The following is an 18708-nucleotide window of genomic DNA, read 5'->3' as shown; positions in this document are numbered from 1 at the left end:
AGTTATTCATTTTTACATATCTCATATGCAACATTGATTTAAAAAAGAATCTGTTATAGAAATTAGTGAGAAAATGGACTAAAAGTCCATTTTCACCCAACAGTTCTAGCGTTGGTTTTCTACCTGACGTCAAGAGTCTTTGAAGATCGCTATCTCTAAGTACTATAGTTTCAAGTTTCCCTTTTTGTAAATCCATTCATATCCTTTCAGTTTGACACCATCAATGAAAATTTACAAAATTGACTGAGATTAAGTACACTACTTTATCTCATAATTTATGACTTTAACAAAACTTCTATTTATTAACTTCCTTCAATTATTGTCATCCGATATGAAAATTTTGACTTCTAATAAGTCATAGCGAAGGATGAATCACCACATAACTCTCCCATTACTATATGGTTTATAAGTTTTCATCTTGTCATCTCATATGACAACGAAGACTTCAAGTAAGCCTTTGCAAAGGTTATCTCATAACTCTCCCACTACAATGAAGACTTATCTGTTGACAATTAGAAATTGATGTACAAATGAAAATAAATTATTAACAATACTTGTTAATTATTACATGGTTTTACTTGGAATTCATCAACACAACTTGACCTTTTTATAGGTCTGCAATTTTTAACTTTCCAAATGAATCAGTGTTTGTCACACAAATACATCATTTTACTTTGGACTGTCCAAAAGGTCATTCATCAACTCCTCAAGGATTGCCTATATCTAGGCATACTTTTAAACATTTATTTCATCAAGGGTTTTTGTTGACACAAGTGTATCAACTTACCTAAAATTTGAAATGTCATAAACTAGTTTTATAACACTTTCATAATTCAACATTGTTTCGTAGATATTTTGGAGGAAAATCTCCATTGTATATCCTTGGCGGAGTCAGACATTAGTGTAATTTTAAAACATTACGACTATGTTTAACAAAATACCTAAAATATACCAAGTTCAACAAGGCCATATATCTCTTTTTGCAGCACAATTTCATACAAATTGCACTTAATGCTCAAAGTTTCTCATCTCATCTCCATCAATAGGCTTAGTACAACAAATATTCTTTACTAATCATTATGTTCTGATCATGATATCACAGAAAACATGCCTAAATGACTTAAACTTTAGTTTAATTTCTTTTGAACATTTTAAAGTAAATTAAGACTAATGTTGCATGAGAATAAAATACTATTATTCATAAATACTCGCCAATCATATTAATGACTTATTTATGACGTCAGACTTATGCTTACAATCACAAGATCACTTGGGTCAAAATAAGAAAGTCCAACATTGGCCAGGTAACTTTATCTAATATGATTTTAATGACACACCTACATGAGAAGATAGGCTTGACATGCAATAATAATTCAACTTTAACTCTTAGAGAATCACCTATAACTGTCATTTAAAAGACAAATATATGTATCCCTTTAGGAGAAAAGAAACGGTCTTTCTTTTTGAATTCATTAATCCTTACACTCTTTCAGTTTAGTACACGGATGTATTAACCTTTAACATACATAAATGTATTTATTTCAAGCTGAATGTATTTTCAAAATAGCTTTTGAAGACATGAGATAACAATAAAACCATTCATACTCTATGAAATATTTAGTAATAAAGTTTGGAGAAATTAAATCTTTTTATGGTGATAAAAGCACCATATTCAGCATAAATAAATAATCTTAATATCTGCTACTACTTTAACTGAGATGAGATTCCCATTGCCAACTATTAGAACTATTCCACTAAATTAAGTATTCACCAAGATTTCCAATCTAATTGTAATGAAGAAAAATTTGGATAGTGAATCATTATTCAACTATCAAGGTGTGAACCAATATTCTCCACCAAGAACTTAGTAAATCAAATTTACTTATTCTTATTTTTCTTCCTTTTGAGATATTTCGAAAATTTCTCATAATGTGACATCTCAAACTAATTTGAAACATTTTCCTTATCAGATTTAATAATTATGATTTTCTTGGACTCAGATAATGCTTAACTTTGGAGATCATATAGCTTTCCATGACTCCAACATATAATATGTTTCGTCATGACTTTATCTTAAAATTCAGACACATCATATGTTATTTAGATAATAAAAGTAAGTTATCACTGCAAAGATTATTCATGAACATTTCATGAATTGGCAAGAATTCATAATTAAAAAAATTAGAACCTTGGAAAAAAAATGACATAACTTTGAATTATATAAAACATGTTAATTGACTATATGCAATAGATTATCCATTTTGATTCAGCCTTGAAAGTAAAAGAATAAACCCAATAAATTTAACAGAAACTCATTAAGCAATGAAGAAAATTTGCATCAAGCATCAAGTAGAAACATATCAATTATCGAGTATCTAGCATCGAGGATTTGACAGAATCTTTCTCAACCATTGCTTCATCTCTCAGTGTTGATCTTGAGTAATTGGGCCTAGAGAAGTTTGAATAACCCAACAACTGCTTTGATTTTTTTGGATATTTGATGGTTAGTGCATAAGCTAGTGTAGGGGAAAGACAAATTGAGAGCTTTTTCATGTCATTCTGGGTTCCTAGAACTTAATTAGAAGGTCTTTGAACTCACTCTTGCATGAATAAGTTTAGAACTAATTTTAAATTGTGCTTCATTGACTGATTATGAATTGATTTCAATGTTGATTGCAAATTAAATCCTAGAAGACTGTTGAGGCTTGAGTAATGAACCATGTAATTTGAATGACATATCATTTGTATGATAGTTTGCTTTATTTTACCTTACTCGAGGATGATAAAAAATTAAGTTAGAGGTGTTAAATAGCATCCATCTATGGGCTTAAGCAGGCTTCTAGAGAGTGGTTTGACAAGTTTTCACACGCTTTGTTGTTACTTGGGATCAAACAACCGAAGTCTGATTATTCTCTATTTTTCAGACGTGTTGGAACTTCCTTTGTTGTCTTACTAGTTTATGTTGATGATGTAATATTGACTAGTGCATTTGTTGAGATTACTAATGCTTGCTCTTAAAGTATATTTGAACGATGTTTTAAGCTAAAGGATCTTGGTAGTATTCAATATTTCTTGGGACTTAAACTTTGATATTTCTCGATCTACATCCACTCTTCCAAGCGCCTCTTGGGATTTCGATTAAAAAAAATCTCCTTTGACTATTTCCACGATGAGAGTCGAACCGCTACTTTGTTCCTTTTATGGATTTAAAGGCAAACTCGATCCTTTCCACATATTAGGATCCAACCATTACAATATTTTTTTTGAAACTTTAAATCATACAATAAAACTCTCTAAAAATAGTGAGTAATACAAGTTTGAGCTCACACACTTTAATTTTCACAATATAATAGAAATTTCTCTTAAGAATAAGATGAAGAGAAAGAAAATTGAAAGCTTGTAGAGAAAGTAACAATGGTGGTTTTTTTTTTTTTTTTTTTTTTTTTTGTTAATTTTGAAAACTGTAAAATGTGAAAAGTTGAAAGAAGATGAAGTATAAAATGAGAGAGAAGCGGGGTAAAAATTAGATTTTAATTTGGGTTATTGGATTGTTCAAAAAGTTAAATTGAATAGTGGAGATTTAAACACAACTATATGTTAGACATAAACAAAAAATAATATAATAATATATATCTTTCAAAATCATTTCTTTTAAAATCCAACAAAAAAAAAAAAAAAAAAAACAAGAGTCTATCATTTGTTAGAAAATAGTTGTTAGACACAAATATAAAATAATATTATATTCATTTTTTTTATTTAACAAAATCATTTTTTAGAAAATCAATTTCTTTTAATTCTCTTTTCTTTCAATAAAAACTAAAATTCTCCAATTGCAAATTTAAAGCCCAATTTTTCACTCACTCTATAGTTCCATTTGGCACTCTCTAATTGGTCCATTTTGATGATTAATTCGCCACATCACCGTCTTGGGTTGTTTTTCGTCAAGCTTATTTTTGCTATATCTTTTTCATCCAAACTCCGATTTGAGTGATTGAAAAGGAGTCAGAATTGTATCCCTACCTTTTTTTTTATTATACTGAAAAACAACTTGGATGGAATAACTAGTTGTATCGTTTAACAGAAATATTTGGATGGAGACAAACTGTAATAATAAAACTAGTTCTTAAAAACAATATAATTTTCAAACAAAAATGTCAGGATGGCCGAGTGGTCTAAGGCGCCAGACTCAAGTTCTGGTCTTCGTGAGAGGGCGTGGGTTCAAATCCCACTTCTGACATTTTTATTCTTATATATAGAAAAGAATTGCTTTTCGCCCATTTGAAACAATTCTGAATTTTATAGCAGACATGACTCAATTTAATGGTTATTAAAACGATCTCTAATTCCATAAATCATCAATTAAACAAACCATATGAAGGAGTACCCTTTTTTTACAATGTAATATTTGTTGGTTTTACTGTTTAGAGTTTTATAGCAAAACTGAAATATTCTTCTTGATCAAATTAATCAGAGGGACTTAATTGTATAAGTATAATTAACTTTGTATAGTTTTATGAGAGAAATACAAATTTGAATATAATTCAAATATTAATTATATATGATTGATATACGTGTTAAAATTAATATGAATATGATTCATATTAAATTTATATATTTTATTGAGATGTATTATAATATGAATAAGATTCAATTATTATTTATATGAATGTGATTCATATAAACACTGTAGGTTAAAATTAATATGACTTTGATTCATATTATTACCTTAGGTTATTTGAAAGAATAATAAAATATAGTTTGTGTTATATCTGATATAACATTAACTATGGATTATATATATTATATGTGATACAACATATAGTTTATATATATACATTTGATCATTCCTTCTTAACTACTTGCAACTCAAGTTCCCTTGTTCTTAGGGCAGATATTATTGCATCAGTAGATGTACTGTCCCTTCCATTCTTCAATGCATTTTTTTATTTCCCTATAGGATTATGGTAAAGAATTTAGAAGCACGTATGCTTCATTCTCATCTTCTATTTTCTCCCCAAGATTCTTAAATTCATCAGCAATCTTTTTTGAACTCATCTAGATTATCAACAAGTGATTTTGATGAATCCATTTTAAAGGTGAAAAATTTCTCCCTAAGGTACATTTTATTAGGAAGATCTCTAGTGGCATATAAGTCTTCCAACTTTGTCCAAATCCTATAGCCTATCTCTTGATTAATGACTTGCCTTAAAACATTATCACTAAGGTTTAGGACTAACATACCATAAGCTGCCAGCTCCCAGTCTTCCTTTTCTTGAGTTGTCACAGTGTTTGGAAGAATGGATGGATCAAGAAGAGCCTTGTGAGCCTTTTGTTGATCGAGAATGACTCTATTTTTTGCCTTCCAAAGGCCAAAGTCTCCCTTACCATCGAATTTCTCTATCTCATATCTTGCTAATGTCATTTTAGTGTGAATCTTGAATCTTGATAATCCAAGAACTGAAATGTTTAAGTGTCTTTTGCTCTGATACCAATTTGTTAGGCTACTCCTTATTTCAAGCCCATGTTGCTGAGGAGACCGATCTAAGTGAGAGGGTAGGTGAAACGAAAGGCTCTGAATGAGCCACGCCTTTCAATCTTCTTGACTACATGTGGTAAGAATCACTATCGCAGATCTGAGGGAAATCAGTGGAGACCGATTGAATTCCTTTCAGGTAAATAAAACTCTTTTTCTCTCTCTCTCTCTACGTCGGGTTTCTGAAAGCTCTCAACTCTCTCTAAAATTCTATTGTTCTTGACAAATTTCGCAGTGGATAAAAAAGAGAATCAAGCATGCAAATGGAAGAAGAGAAAGAGGAAGAAGAGACCAACAACAACATGTACGTGGTTCGCCAAAATGATGCCTACATCCAAAGAAGGGAGAATCGTTTATTGAAGACGTTACAGAGATAAGTTTTTATTTTCTTTACAGATCGTGTACTAAAAAAAATGGTCAAGTTGTTTTTCGATTTGAATGTAACCTATATATATATAACTACAAATTTGTTATGTTGTCTGTTTAGAAAATAAAAACTAGTCGTTGAGCTATTTGAGATTAAATTCTTTCAGAACCAATTACCAAACATCATTTCGTTAGAATTGGCTTAAGTCCTCATGTATAGCATTCATCCCAAATTCATCTTTCAGAGTCTCATTGATGTTTCTAAGCTTGGTAGGAGAAGTGAAAAAAACATTCCCAATTAGTTTGAGATAATCCACTTTCTCCTTTTTGCATGCAAAGATATCTATATTTAAATCACCTATTCTGTTACTTAAACGATGGTTCTTTTGAACACGACTAAATACCGAAATCATCTCACTCTCAGTTTCTTCTGAGTCTGAGTTACTATTTTCACAATTTTTGCTGTAGAGAGGAATAAGAGTGTAAATGTCATTGGCATAGAGTGCACCACGTGAAAAAACATCTTGATTTTCATATTTTCCACTTTGATGATCAGAACTTTGCAGATCATCAATAACAACATTGATAAATTTCATCACAGTACGAGTGCGCTTGTTAAAATACGATAAGCAAGATTATTTGATGAATATCCAAGAAAGATTCCTTCATTTGCTTTGGAATCCCATTTTTTCCTAGCGTCTCGATTAGAAAGAATATAACAAATACGTCCCGATAAGTGAAAATATAGCAAATAGTTCCAAACACGTGAAAATACTTAACATTTGGCTTGCATTCTTTCTAGATTTCATAGTTTGTAGTAAGAGTACCTGGACAAATATAAATTCGGTTGTGGACGTGGCAAGTAGTAGTCAAAGCCTTTGCCCAAAAATTCAAAGGAACACTTTTGGTGTGCAACATTATCCTGGCCATTTCCTGGAGAGTGATTCTTTCTTTCAACCACACCATTCTCCTGAGAAGTCATAAGGGAGGAAAATTCATTACACTTAGCATTGCAAAAATTCTCAAATTGAGAGTTTTCAAACTCCTTGCCATGATTAATCCTAATCCTTATAATGTGCACCTCTCATTCTCACTGAAGTTGAAGACATAAAGTCTACATACTTGAAATATGTCTGATTCTCTTTGATGGCGTACCTATGTATACCAAGAAAAATCATCAATGTTGATAAAGGCACAATGTTTACCAACTAAGCTCTCCACTTGTATTGGTCCCACCAAATCCATGTGATGTAATTCCATCACACAATTGCTAGTACAAACAGACACTTTCTTATGAGAAAGTTAGACTTGCCTTATAGCTTGATAATCACCGTACACAATTTCACTATATCCAGATAGAGATGGTATACCAAGTATGGCTTCCACAGAAACTGCCTTTTTAACAGAACGAAGATTAACATGACTTAACCATTTATGCCAGATTACAACATCATTGTTTTGAGCTGTGTGACAGACATTAGAACAAACATTAGGAGTCCACAGATAACAGTTATCAGATGAACGCATACTTGTCATGATAGTCACATTATCTACGCTGGTCACCAAGTATTTGTCTTCTGAGAAGTTCATAACAAGACCTGGGTCATATAATTGACTTATGTTGATTAAGTTTGTAGTCAATCCTTCAACAAGAACGACATTTTCTAATCTAGGAAGACATGAATACATCAATTGACCTTTTCTAAGAACCTTTCTTGTTACTCCATCTCCAAAAGTAACATGACCAGATCTACAGGGTTCAATGTTTTTAATTAAATTACACCTATCATCTGTCGTGAGAAGCCATTGTAGAAGTACCAATCCTTTTTAGAAGATGCTAGAAGAGAAGTAGATGTAATTTGGCATCTAATATCAGATTGAAGATGACATTTCTTCACCTTCCACTCCATTTTGTTTTTCTAAACACACCTACCATGGATAAGGTTCCTGAGATGATTCCATAGAGTTACTAATTCTTCTCCTTAAATGATATCAGTAAGGTCAAATATAACCTTCCTTTCCATATTGTCATCCACCTTTTTGTTATAAACTGCTTAGGACGAGCCAATATACCTTCCCTTACTTTAGACATTGGCACAAGCATCAAAGTATCTTTAGTAGGAACAGATCTTTTAAAAAGAAAGGGTTCCCTTTTTAAGAATTGATCTCAAGACTTGTTGAATCCATGCCACGTTTATCAGAATTTTTCTTTCCTAAGGACAAAATCTTGTTGAGATCATTTATGCCAAAGTTGAGCATTTGAACAGATTTCGACATAGTTTCAAGATCAACCTTGGCATCTTTCAAACCCCACATTCACGACACTTGAAGTTTCTTTCTTGAACACCCTGACCACCACTGCCTCCTTTATCACTTTCTATCTTCTTGACAAATTGATTTGTCGGCCTTGAGATATGATTATCGTTGGTGTTATTCAAATCTTTGAAAAGATGGGAAACATAATGGCTTTACCAAATTGTTTTTCCAATAGCAATATATATCCAGTTTTCGTCCATATGTTTGATTTTGCTTGTCGAGCTATCATCATTCACTGAAGACTGTAGAGCAATTCCTTTAAGCTTCTTTTCGGCTTTATCATCAAAAGTCATTTCAAATGTTTCGGCTTTATCATCAAGTATGGTCAGTAGGTACATGGCAAACACTAGTAAACGATATTGGGAAGCAATCAAATGGATACTGAGGTATCTCTGTTCATAAAAAGATGCAAGGATCTAATATAAATATAATGATCCTTCCAATGATGAAGTGTATGGCTATGTTGATGCAGATTATGTAGAGGATTTAGATAGAAGGCGCTCATTACCAGGGTATGTTTTCCTATGGGGAAACAATTTGATAAGTTGGAAGGCTAGTTTGTAGTCTATTGTGGCCCTTTCCACAACAGAGGCTGAGTTTATAGCACTGTCTGAGGCTGTGAAAGAAGGTTTGTGGCTAAAAGGTTTATTAAATGATTTCGACATTACACAAAAAAATGTCATAATATATTGTGACAACCAAAGCATAATCTGCTCATCTAAAAACCAATAGTTTAACAGAAGAACCAAGCACATTGACATCAAATACCATTTTATCAAACAGAAGATTGAGAAAGGGCAAGTTGAGGTAGTAAAGATACATACCTCAGATAATGCTGCTGATACTGACCAAAATAGTTCAACTAAGCAAGCTTGGTTGATGCCTGGACCTCTTCGGGTTTGAGTTACTTGAAAAAGGTTAGCTCAAGTCAGCTCAACAAGCAAAGAGGGAAAGATACTCTAGATGCTTACAAAGGTGGAGATTCATACAGAAAGAACCAAAGACAAGAAAAACGAAGTTGCAGGTGATAACGGGTAGAAATGCACGTTATTACAGCACAAAGATGTAAAACAATGTGAGAATGCAACGATAAAAATATACAAAATCATGTCCAAAAGCGGTAAACTAAGAATATTGCGATTGCATGCGCCCATCGCATAAAAGCAGCTAATGTACTTATTTTGTGCAGGGAAAATTTGTTGGCGCAAGTTAAAATGTGTTCCAAAGAATTCGGCGTTCGCGCGCATTGAAAGATTGCGATTGCAAAGTCATGCGATCTTATGCGTTCATGAGGAGTTGCTCAAGAAGGTGGCCGCATAAAGACGATGCATCAAGGTGAAAGTATAAAAAATCATGATGGGATGGAAACCTAATGACGGTCGAATCCGAATTTAGTTGACAAGCCGTTAACGACACACTGTAGCAAGTACATTCAACTTTTCGATGACCATTAATTGGCGTATCAAAGCAAAAGATTTAATGACCGCCCATCATTGCAATCATTAGAGGAAAAAGCTTCTTCACCTTGAGCTCTATAAATACTGAAGGCCACCATCGATAAACAAGTTCGCCACATAGAATAGAGATCATATACAAGATAGTTAGCCGTTATTCTTATACTTAGAAGACGAAAACGAGCAAGGAGAAGAAGACGTCGAGAGATCATTCCCGGATAGCATGGAAGACTGCCGGGAAGCGCTACAAAAGGAGAAAGAGCCAACACTCGTGGAAGCAAGGATGTTCTTCTGGGAAAAGTTGAAGTGAAAAAACAGTGTAAAAGGCCACGGGAAGCAAGACATTGCTACCGAGCTTCTTGTCTCTACATTCTGTTGTTATTCTCTATTATGCATTTAATCTATAGACAATGGAAATCTCATTTCAACTTATGTTCAATCTTTCCATACTTTTTGATTTTCTTTGCAGCTTTCGACCTCTGTGCACTGCCATTCCTTCGGTAAGGAAAGAAGCAGGTGTCGTAGGAGCGAAGGACAAGTTTTTGAGCCCAACTGCGATCTGGAGATTGAAAGAACGTCCAGAAGAAGACAGAGAGACAACCGCCAACAACAACAAGAGAAACTCTAAAATGGTAGAACAACCGGAAGATAGAGCAGCAAACGCGAACAGCATCATGGCAAACCCCATTCTCCTAGCGAACGACCACAATAGACCTATTCAGGACTATGCGTCACCCAACCTCTATGATTTCTCCCCAGGAATCATGAGGCTAGCTCTGGACAGATCGAGGTTTGAGATGAAGCCGGTTATGTTGCAGATGATTCAGACGGTCAGACAGTTTGGTGGAAGGCATGGCGAGGATCCGCACGCCTATCTCTGGAGTTTCATCGAAATCTATAATACTTTCGTGTTCCCAAACATCTCAGCTGAAGAAGTTTGACTAGTCTCCCATTCTCGCTATGCGACCAAGCAAGGAAATGGGCCTATTCTCTCCAACTAAGGGAGATAACGTCATGGGAACAAGTAGTATAGAAGTTCATGAAGAAATACTTCACCCCTACCGAGAACGCAAGAAGGAGAAAGTTGATTACAAATTTTGAACAGGAAATTGACGAATCGTTCAGCGATGCCTGGGCGAGGTTTAAGAGTCTGATACGAGATTGTTCGCACAATGGCTTACCTGATTATCTCAAGATGGAGATCTTTTATCACGGTTTAAACCCTGCATCGTAGATGTCTGCCAATGCGGCAGCAGTTGGAGGTCTGCTTGACAAAACGTATGATGAGGCTAAAAATATTCTTGATCACATATCAAAGAATCACGAAGATTGGCGCGAAATCAATCAATGAATAAAAATTCGAGAAGGTGAGGCAAACAATGGGTCTATCATATACCTAAAAAATCAAATGAATGCGATGATGAATCTGATACAGGGCATCGCAATCAATAGCCCGAGAACGCAAAGAGGGCAGGTCAATGCAATCGCTTAGACGAGCACGAGTTGTGCCACTGGTAGAGAAGCGCATCCGATTGAAGAATGCTCAAGGAATCTGCAGTCAGTATACTTCATAAAGAACAACCCTTTCTCTGATACATACAACCCCGGGTGGAGAACCCACCTTAATTTCACGTGAAAAAATAATCTACAAAGTTATCAACCTTTGGTGCAAAAAGAAGGACTGCTAGGATTTTTTCCGTGAATGAACGATCAACCGCAATATCACGCTAAAAGCTCGTAAGCATTGCCATCATCCTCCCTGGAGAACCTATTAAAGCAGTACATTGAAAAGAACGAAACGGTCCTCTAGAGTCGGGCGACTTCTATCTGCAATCTTGAAATCCAAATAGGTCAGATTGCGAACGAGCTGAAAAAATAGACCGCAAGGGACATTGCCAAGCTCAACTGAGCTCCCTCACAACCCGAAGAACACAGAAAAGGAATAATGCCTAGCAGTCTTCTTGATAAGCGACAAGATGACAACAGAAGAAGGGAAAGAATCCATATGGACCAATTTGAATGCGATGGAATCCAAAAACTTGTTAACATATGAATCATAAGAGCCCAAGAAGATGAACTTAAAAGTTGCGTCCACCTCCAAAGCCTCTAGAACACGAAACAAAAGAAGTACAGCTACCACCATTCCTGCAAAAATTGAAAAAGAAACAGAATGATGAAGAAAAGATTGCTACGGTGGTAGTAATGCAAAGATCAAACACTAAAATCCCACCGAAGATGTTCGACCCAGGAAGTTTCACAATACCCTGCTCAATTGAAGGGGCTTACGTCGGTCAAGAACTATGCGATCTCGGGGCGAGTATAAATTTAATGCAACTCTCAATTTCAAACAATTTAATGTAGAAAAAATAACGCCCACAACGGAGAATCTCCAGCTTGCGGATAGATCCCAAGTACGCCCTGAGGGAGAGTTGAAGGATGTCTTGGTCCCAATTGACAATTTTAATTTACCGGCAGACTTCATCATTCTGGATCATGAAGTGAACAAAGATGCACCCATCATATTTGGATGACAGTTTCTATCAACTGGTCGTGCTCGAATTGATGTGCATAAGAGAGAATTCATGATGAGCATTAATCAGAAGAACCTCCAGATTGAGACAATCAAGATCCCAAAAGATCAAGAAAAGGAGAGAAAACCTCTGTGGACGTAAAAGTCCAGATTGAAGAAGAAACAAGCGATCCCTGCATTGATAAGCGACGTAAACTCACCAGGGATGCATTTTTTGAGTATCCTTTTTATACATTTCTTTCATGAACTTACTTTATTTTGTTGTACAAATATTACTCTTTGGAATCTCCAACTCTGTCTTTCATAATTTTTACCCTCTTGATTTTTTAGCAACGATTGTTGTAAACGATTGTGGTGGAGCTACGCGATGACTAAAAAACGCGACCAGTTCATTCAGCCCATCACAATCGGGAAATCAACTCACTGCAAAGAATGATGTGATCACAGATGTTGCGGGCAACAGAGCAAATTTGGGGTTGTATCTTTCTTTGGCTTTTTTCTAAATTTTGCACACTCGCATCTCATTTTAACATTGCTAACTTTATCATCGCATCCTCTTTTGTTTGGCGCAATCATTAAATTTAATTACTTTATTTAGTCACCACAATATTTTTCACAACAATTATGATTTTAATGATGAAACTCATATCTTTATTTCTCATTGCATGTACTAGAATCAACTTAATTTAAGGACGGTCAATTCATGAAATATTTCTAGAAGTTAGGGGTCCACCAACTTTCTTTCAAAATGATCTTTACGAAACTTTTTAAGTGCATCGCATGAATCATTTTAGTCTATCAGCAATGAGGACATTGCTGCGTTTAAATTTGGGGGTGCCAGTATTTATTTTCAACCTTGCTACTTTTAAACATTTGGAAAAAAAATAATAAAAAAAATAAAAAAATTCATAACGTTGAGATTGGATCCTACTCGTAGTTGGATGTCCGCATGACACCCATGGGGGCAAGCCAAAACAAAGGTAGGAATCGTGATCAACGCATAAATCAAGTGATCGCAACTCTGTTGCCAAATATGCATGAGTTTAGACTGAGAAAGAGTGCCTTGCTCGTAGCTGGATGCTCGCATGACACCCATGAGGGCAAGCCAAAACAAAGTCTAGGCACTTAGATCAACACAAGGTCTCAAAAAGAATATCTAAACTGAGCAAGGATAAAAATCATTTGGAAACACTCCAGTTGGAAAAGGTTTTGAAATAAATCATGCAATGTCATGGAAACAAGTAAAGTATTTTTTAAGGTTAAACTCGGTCCCTAAGTTTTAGAAATATTTTAGGAAGAGACCATGATAGAAATTAAGAAGATTTTGGTTCATAAGAATTGAATAAGGCACCTCGAGAAATCTAGGTAAGGAAAAGGCGACTGACTCTCTAAAGAAAATATTTAGTTTATGCTTGAGAACAAGCATTGTTTTAAATTTGGAGGTGTGATAACGGTCAGAAATGCACATTATTATAGCACAAAGATGTAAAATAATGTGGGAATGCGACGATAAAAATATACAAAATCATGTCCAAAAGCGGTAAACTGAGAATATTGCGATCGCATGCGCCCATCGCATAATAGCAGCTAATGTACTTATTTTGTGTAGGAAAAATGCATTGGCACAAGTTAAATTGCGATCTAAAGAATTCGACGTCCGTGCGCATTGAAAGATTGCGATCGCAAAGTCATACGATCGTATGCATTCTTGAGGAGTTGCTTAAGAAGGTGGCCGCATAAAGACAACGCATCAAGGTGAAAGCATAATAAATCATGATGGGACGAAAAGCTGATGATGGTCAAATCCGAATTTAGTTGACAAGCCGTTAATGACACACTGTAGCATGTACATTCAACTTTTCGGTGACAATTAATCGACGCATCAGAGCAGAAGATTTAATGACTGCCCATCATTGCAATCATTAGAGGAAAAAGCTTCTTCACTTTGAGCTCTATAAATACCGAAGGCCACCATTGATAAACAAGTTCACCATATAGAATAGAGATCATATACAAGATAGTTAGCCGTTATTCTTCCTAGAAGATGAAAACGAGCAAGGAGAAGAAGACACCGAGAGATCATTCCTGGATAGCTCGGAAGACTGTCGGGAAGTGTTACAAAAGGAGAGAGGGCCAATACTTGCAGAAGCAAGGATATTCTTCTAAGCAGATTTGGAGTGAAAAGACACTGTAAAAGGCCACAGGAAGCAAGACATTGCTACCGGGCTTCTTATCTCAACATTCTGTTGTTATTCTATATTCTGCATTTAATCTATAGACAATGGAAATCTCATTTCAACTTATGTCAATGGAAATCTCATTTCAACTTATGTTCAATATTTTCATACTTTGCATGAGTAGCTAAATTTCTAAATGGGTTCAGAAGTACTTAGCTAGCATGACCTGAGATTTTCACTTTATGCGATCATTTTGTCTTATGAATGTGTCATTCATCCTTTAGAGATTCTCGGGAGAGTGGTCTAAAGATAGAGTCTAGGCTTGGGAGAGTCAGACTGGAATCTCGGCTTGGGAAAGTCAGATTAGAACCATATAAGCAAGAGATAGAAACTTAGGAATAAGTTCAGTTTGCTATTAACACATTGCATGCACCCTAGAGATAGGATATGATAGTATGCGGTCACCTTGTGTATGTGTGTGATAACTTGTAGAAATACAAGTTATTTATACCATCTTATTTAGCATATGCGGCAAAAAGAAGGAAAAGTTGCATCGAATATATAGAAATTGGCTTAGAAACCCAAAAGTTGTAAAGTGTCGGAAGCACACCCGCTAACCCCATTGCGATGGCAAAATAGAAAGTCTAAGTCTTTGTTTTGCAGGAAATAGATCACCGCATGCGACGATCGCTCGAGGACAAAAAGAGCAACGCATTCGCATAGAATGCGATGGTCAATCATGGACGTAAACAAGCAACGCATTTGCACCGCATGCGACGATCGATAAAAAGGCCAACACATTTGCACCGCATGCGGCGATCGACCGTAGATGAAAAGAGCGACGCATTCGTGGGGATTTCTGAAATTATACAGTTTTTTTGTTGTACGATCTGAAAAATTGAATGTGGAGCAGAGTGGACGTTTCCACCAAGCCATGGCAGAAAAAGAAGCTTTTCAGAACGGGACCACTAACGAAGGAGGTGCTAAGGTCTATAAATAGCTATATCAATTACAAAGAAAGAAGGTTGGTCTGAAGAGGCATTTTAGAGAAAATCCCGAGAGAAGCTCTATGAAAAGATCATTTTGACCTGGGAAACTAGCCTGAGAAGGATGTTTTCCACCACACTTCTCCTACACGTCGGCAAGAAAATTGTCTCCGATCGAGATCCGTATCAAGACATTGACATGCTTTCATTATTTGTTCTCACTTTCTATTCATCAACTGTTGTTCATCTCTAATCTTTCATTCATTATCTTTAACAAATGCTTATCTTTATCTTTTAATATCATTATCATATTCATCGTCATCTCCCTGTTCTTCACCATACATTCATCGTCCATTTCTTTCACTGTGTGTAACTAATGCCCCAAGGTAAGGGGGAAGGATTAAGCGAGTAAGTTAATCCTTGTTGAAGAAATCAACTAAGTTTAGCTAACGCATGATCAACGGCATCCTCACCTGTGAGAGCAAAAGTGAAGATGTTAATCCACCTCTCGAAAGAAGATTGGAAGAATGCATTAACTAAAGCGAGAAGTATTTCCAGAGATGGAAACAACCTTGCGTTCACAACGTTCATCCCTGATTCACCATAGACATATGGGAACGCGACCGATCACTAAGAGGTGTAAGCCAAGGGAAAACAGAAGCTTAGTTGTGTCCTTAATAGGATTGACGAACTTACGATGTCCTTTCCCCCAACCCATTCTCTTTTTGACATATTTCACAAGACTTGCCATCGCATTCCATCAGATACTTGCACATCTTCACAAACAGTCCTCTATTTGTTTATTTATTTACTTATCACCGCATTTTATTTTATTACTGCATTTTATTTTATCATCACATTCTATTTTATCACAACATTTTATTTTATCTTCACATTTTATCTTTTCAATAAAATTCATTATTATTTTTCTTTCGGTCACATATATCACATCAGTATCACATTCATCATCGCAATCCCCGTGTTTGAACTTAAATCACTCTGAGAAACTTGCGTTAGAATTATACTTGGTTCCAGTGCAAGAAAACTTGTGACACGCACATACTACATGAACGCATACTATGAACGCATATCAGTAGCATCTTATACATTATTTTAGAACGTAGTATCGCATTTATTATACAGAAGCGTGATTCATCACCGCATACACATCATCCACACGTCATTATCCACTCCACTTCATCATCACCATCCATTTTCCATTTCCCATCCTTTACGGCGGCATTACATTGCATTGCATTATGCATTACGTTCCCTCCGCCGCAATTGAAATTTCATTCAACAAGTTTTTAACAATTAAAATTCATTCAACAGTGTGCATCATTCATCATCGCATAGACAAGAATAGAGGCTTAGACATAAGTTCTATTGACATTATCGTATACATCGCATGTGTTGCAAAAATGACAATTAAAGAACACAAAAAAGAACGTAGAGTAGGGGAGATCGACACACAAATATACGTGGTTCACTAATAGTGTGTTAGCTACGTCCACGGGCAGAGAGAGAACAATATTATTTCGAGAGAATGTTTTCAGAATTACATCAAGGACGACGCCTCTAGGTTAGAGAGTTTATATATCACACTGCTCTAAACCCTAGGGTCAAAATCGTAAATAACTGCAAATAAATAAATATAGCAAGACCCCTGTACTAACTACAAACAATGTTGGAACTTGCCTTATGGAACCGGTTTGGTGAACATATCAACAGGGTTATCAACAGTACCAATTTTCATCACTTTAACTCTCTGCTCACCTCTTAAGAAGTGATATCTTACATCTATGTGCTTAGTTCTCTCAAGATGATCTTGATCCTTGGCTAGGCATATTGCACTCAAACTATCACAATATACAATAGCTTGGTCATGATGCAAACCAAGATCACCAACTAACCCCCTCAGCCATATTCCCTTTTTAGTAGCTTCTGTCAAGGCCATGTACTCTGCTTTAGTAGTAGACAAAGTAACTGTAGGCTATAAGGTTGCCTTCCAACTAACAATAGAACCACCCAGAGTGAACACATAGCCAGTCATAGACCTCCTACTGTCAACATCTTCAGCATAGTCAGAATCAGAATAACCAGTCACCAAACATTCTGTGCAATTCCCAAAAACAAGACCAACATCAGATCTACCTCTAAGGTAACGAAAAATCCTCTTAACGGCTTGCCAATGCTCCTTCCCATGTTGACCCATGAACCTGCTAATAACACTAACAGCATGGGCAAGATCAGGCCTAGTACAGACCATAACATACATCAAACTTCCCACTGCACTAGCATAAGAAACTCGAGACATGTCCTCTTTCTCAGCATCAGACTATGGTGAAAACTCATATGACAAACGAGCATTTACAGCACTAGGAGTATCTATAGGCTTAGCCGACGACATATGAACCTGGACAATATTTTCTGAATATATCCTTTCTATGACAAGAAGATTTATTCTTACCTTTGTCCCTATAAATCTCCATACCCAGAATTTTCTGAGCAGCACCCAAATCCTTCATATCAAACTCAGCACTGAGAAGATTCTTCAATTTCAGAATATTAGACTTGGACTTGTAGCTATGAGCATATCATCTATATATAAAAGTAGATAAATCATCAAACCATCATCAGCTTTGTTGTGATATACATAACAATCATATGGACTTCTGTTATAGCCAAGTCCAATCATATAGTTGTCAAATCGTTTGTACCACTGCCTTGGAGACTGCTTTAACTCATACAAAGATTTCTTCAACTTGCAAACATAATCTTATTTACCTGGACACTGGAACCCATCTGGTTGGGTCATATAAATCTCTTCCTCCAACTCTCCATGTAAGAAAACTGTCTTCACATCTAGTTGTTCAAGTTCCAAATTCTGATGTGCTACTATAGCTAGTAACACCCTGATAGAAATATGTCTCACTACTGGTGAGAAGATCTTATTATAATCAACTCATTCCCTTTGTGTGAACCTTCTAGCAACAACTCGAGCTTTATATTTAATGCCCTCTGAAGGTGACATTCCCTCCTTTTTCTTGAAGACCCATTTACAAGTGACAATTTTTCTCTCCTTTGGTCGTTTAACGAATACCCAAGTTTGATTTTTGTCAAGAGATTCCATCTCATCCCCCATAACAGCAAGCCATTTAGCAGACTCACCACATGAAACAACTTTTCAATAGGTGGATGGCTCATGAGGATCCACCTCTTCAGCAACCTGCCATGCAAAAGTAACCATATCTTCAAAATCATACCTCACAGGAGGTCCAACACCAATTCTTCTAGTTCTATCACGAGCTATACTCAGTTGATCTACTCATGATCTAGAATTCTC

General features: G+C 35.6%; 2 non-coding genes and 1 pseudogene across 2 annotated transcripts; 1 reads left to right on the top strand and 2 right to left on the bottom strand.

Annotated features, from left to right (window-relative positions):
- Positions 1-4153: 4153 nt before the first annotated feature.
- On the top strand, positions 4154-4237 carry TRNAL-CAA (transfer RNA leucine (anticodon CAA)). The gene has a single exon. It is a non-coding gene; the product is annotated as a tRNA-Leu (tRNA).
- A 6504-nt stretch (positions 4238-10741) lies between these two features.
- On the bottom strand, positions 10742-10848 carry LOC120092331 (small nucleolar RNA R71). Its single transcript, XR_005486036.1, has one exon. It is a non-coding gene; the product is annotated as a small nucleolar RNA R71 (small nucleolar RNA).
- Positions 10849-17355: 6507 nt separating this feature from the next.
- On the bottom strand, positions 17356-18507 carry LOC150032994 (secreted RxLR effector protein 161 pseudogene; annotated as a pseudogene).
- Between the last annotated feature and the right edge of the window lie 201 nt (positions 18508-18708).

Source organism: Benincasa hispida, chromosome 11 (genome assembly GCF_027475165.1).
Source record: "Benincasa hispida cultivar pf3 chromosome 11, pf3_genome.v1.1, whole genome shotgun sequence".
NCBI classification, from domain to species: Eukaryota; Viridiplantae; Streptophyta; class Magnoliopsida; order Cucurbitales; family Cucurbitaceae; genus Benincasa; species Benincasa hispida.
The sequence above is the reverse complement of the archived record's forward strand: the minus strand, read 5'-3'. Positions and strand labels throughout refer to the sequence as shown.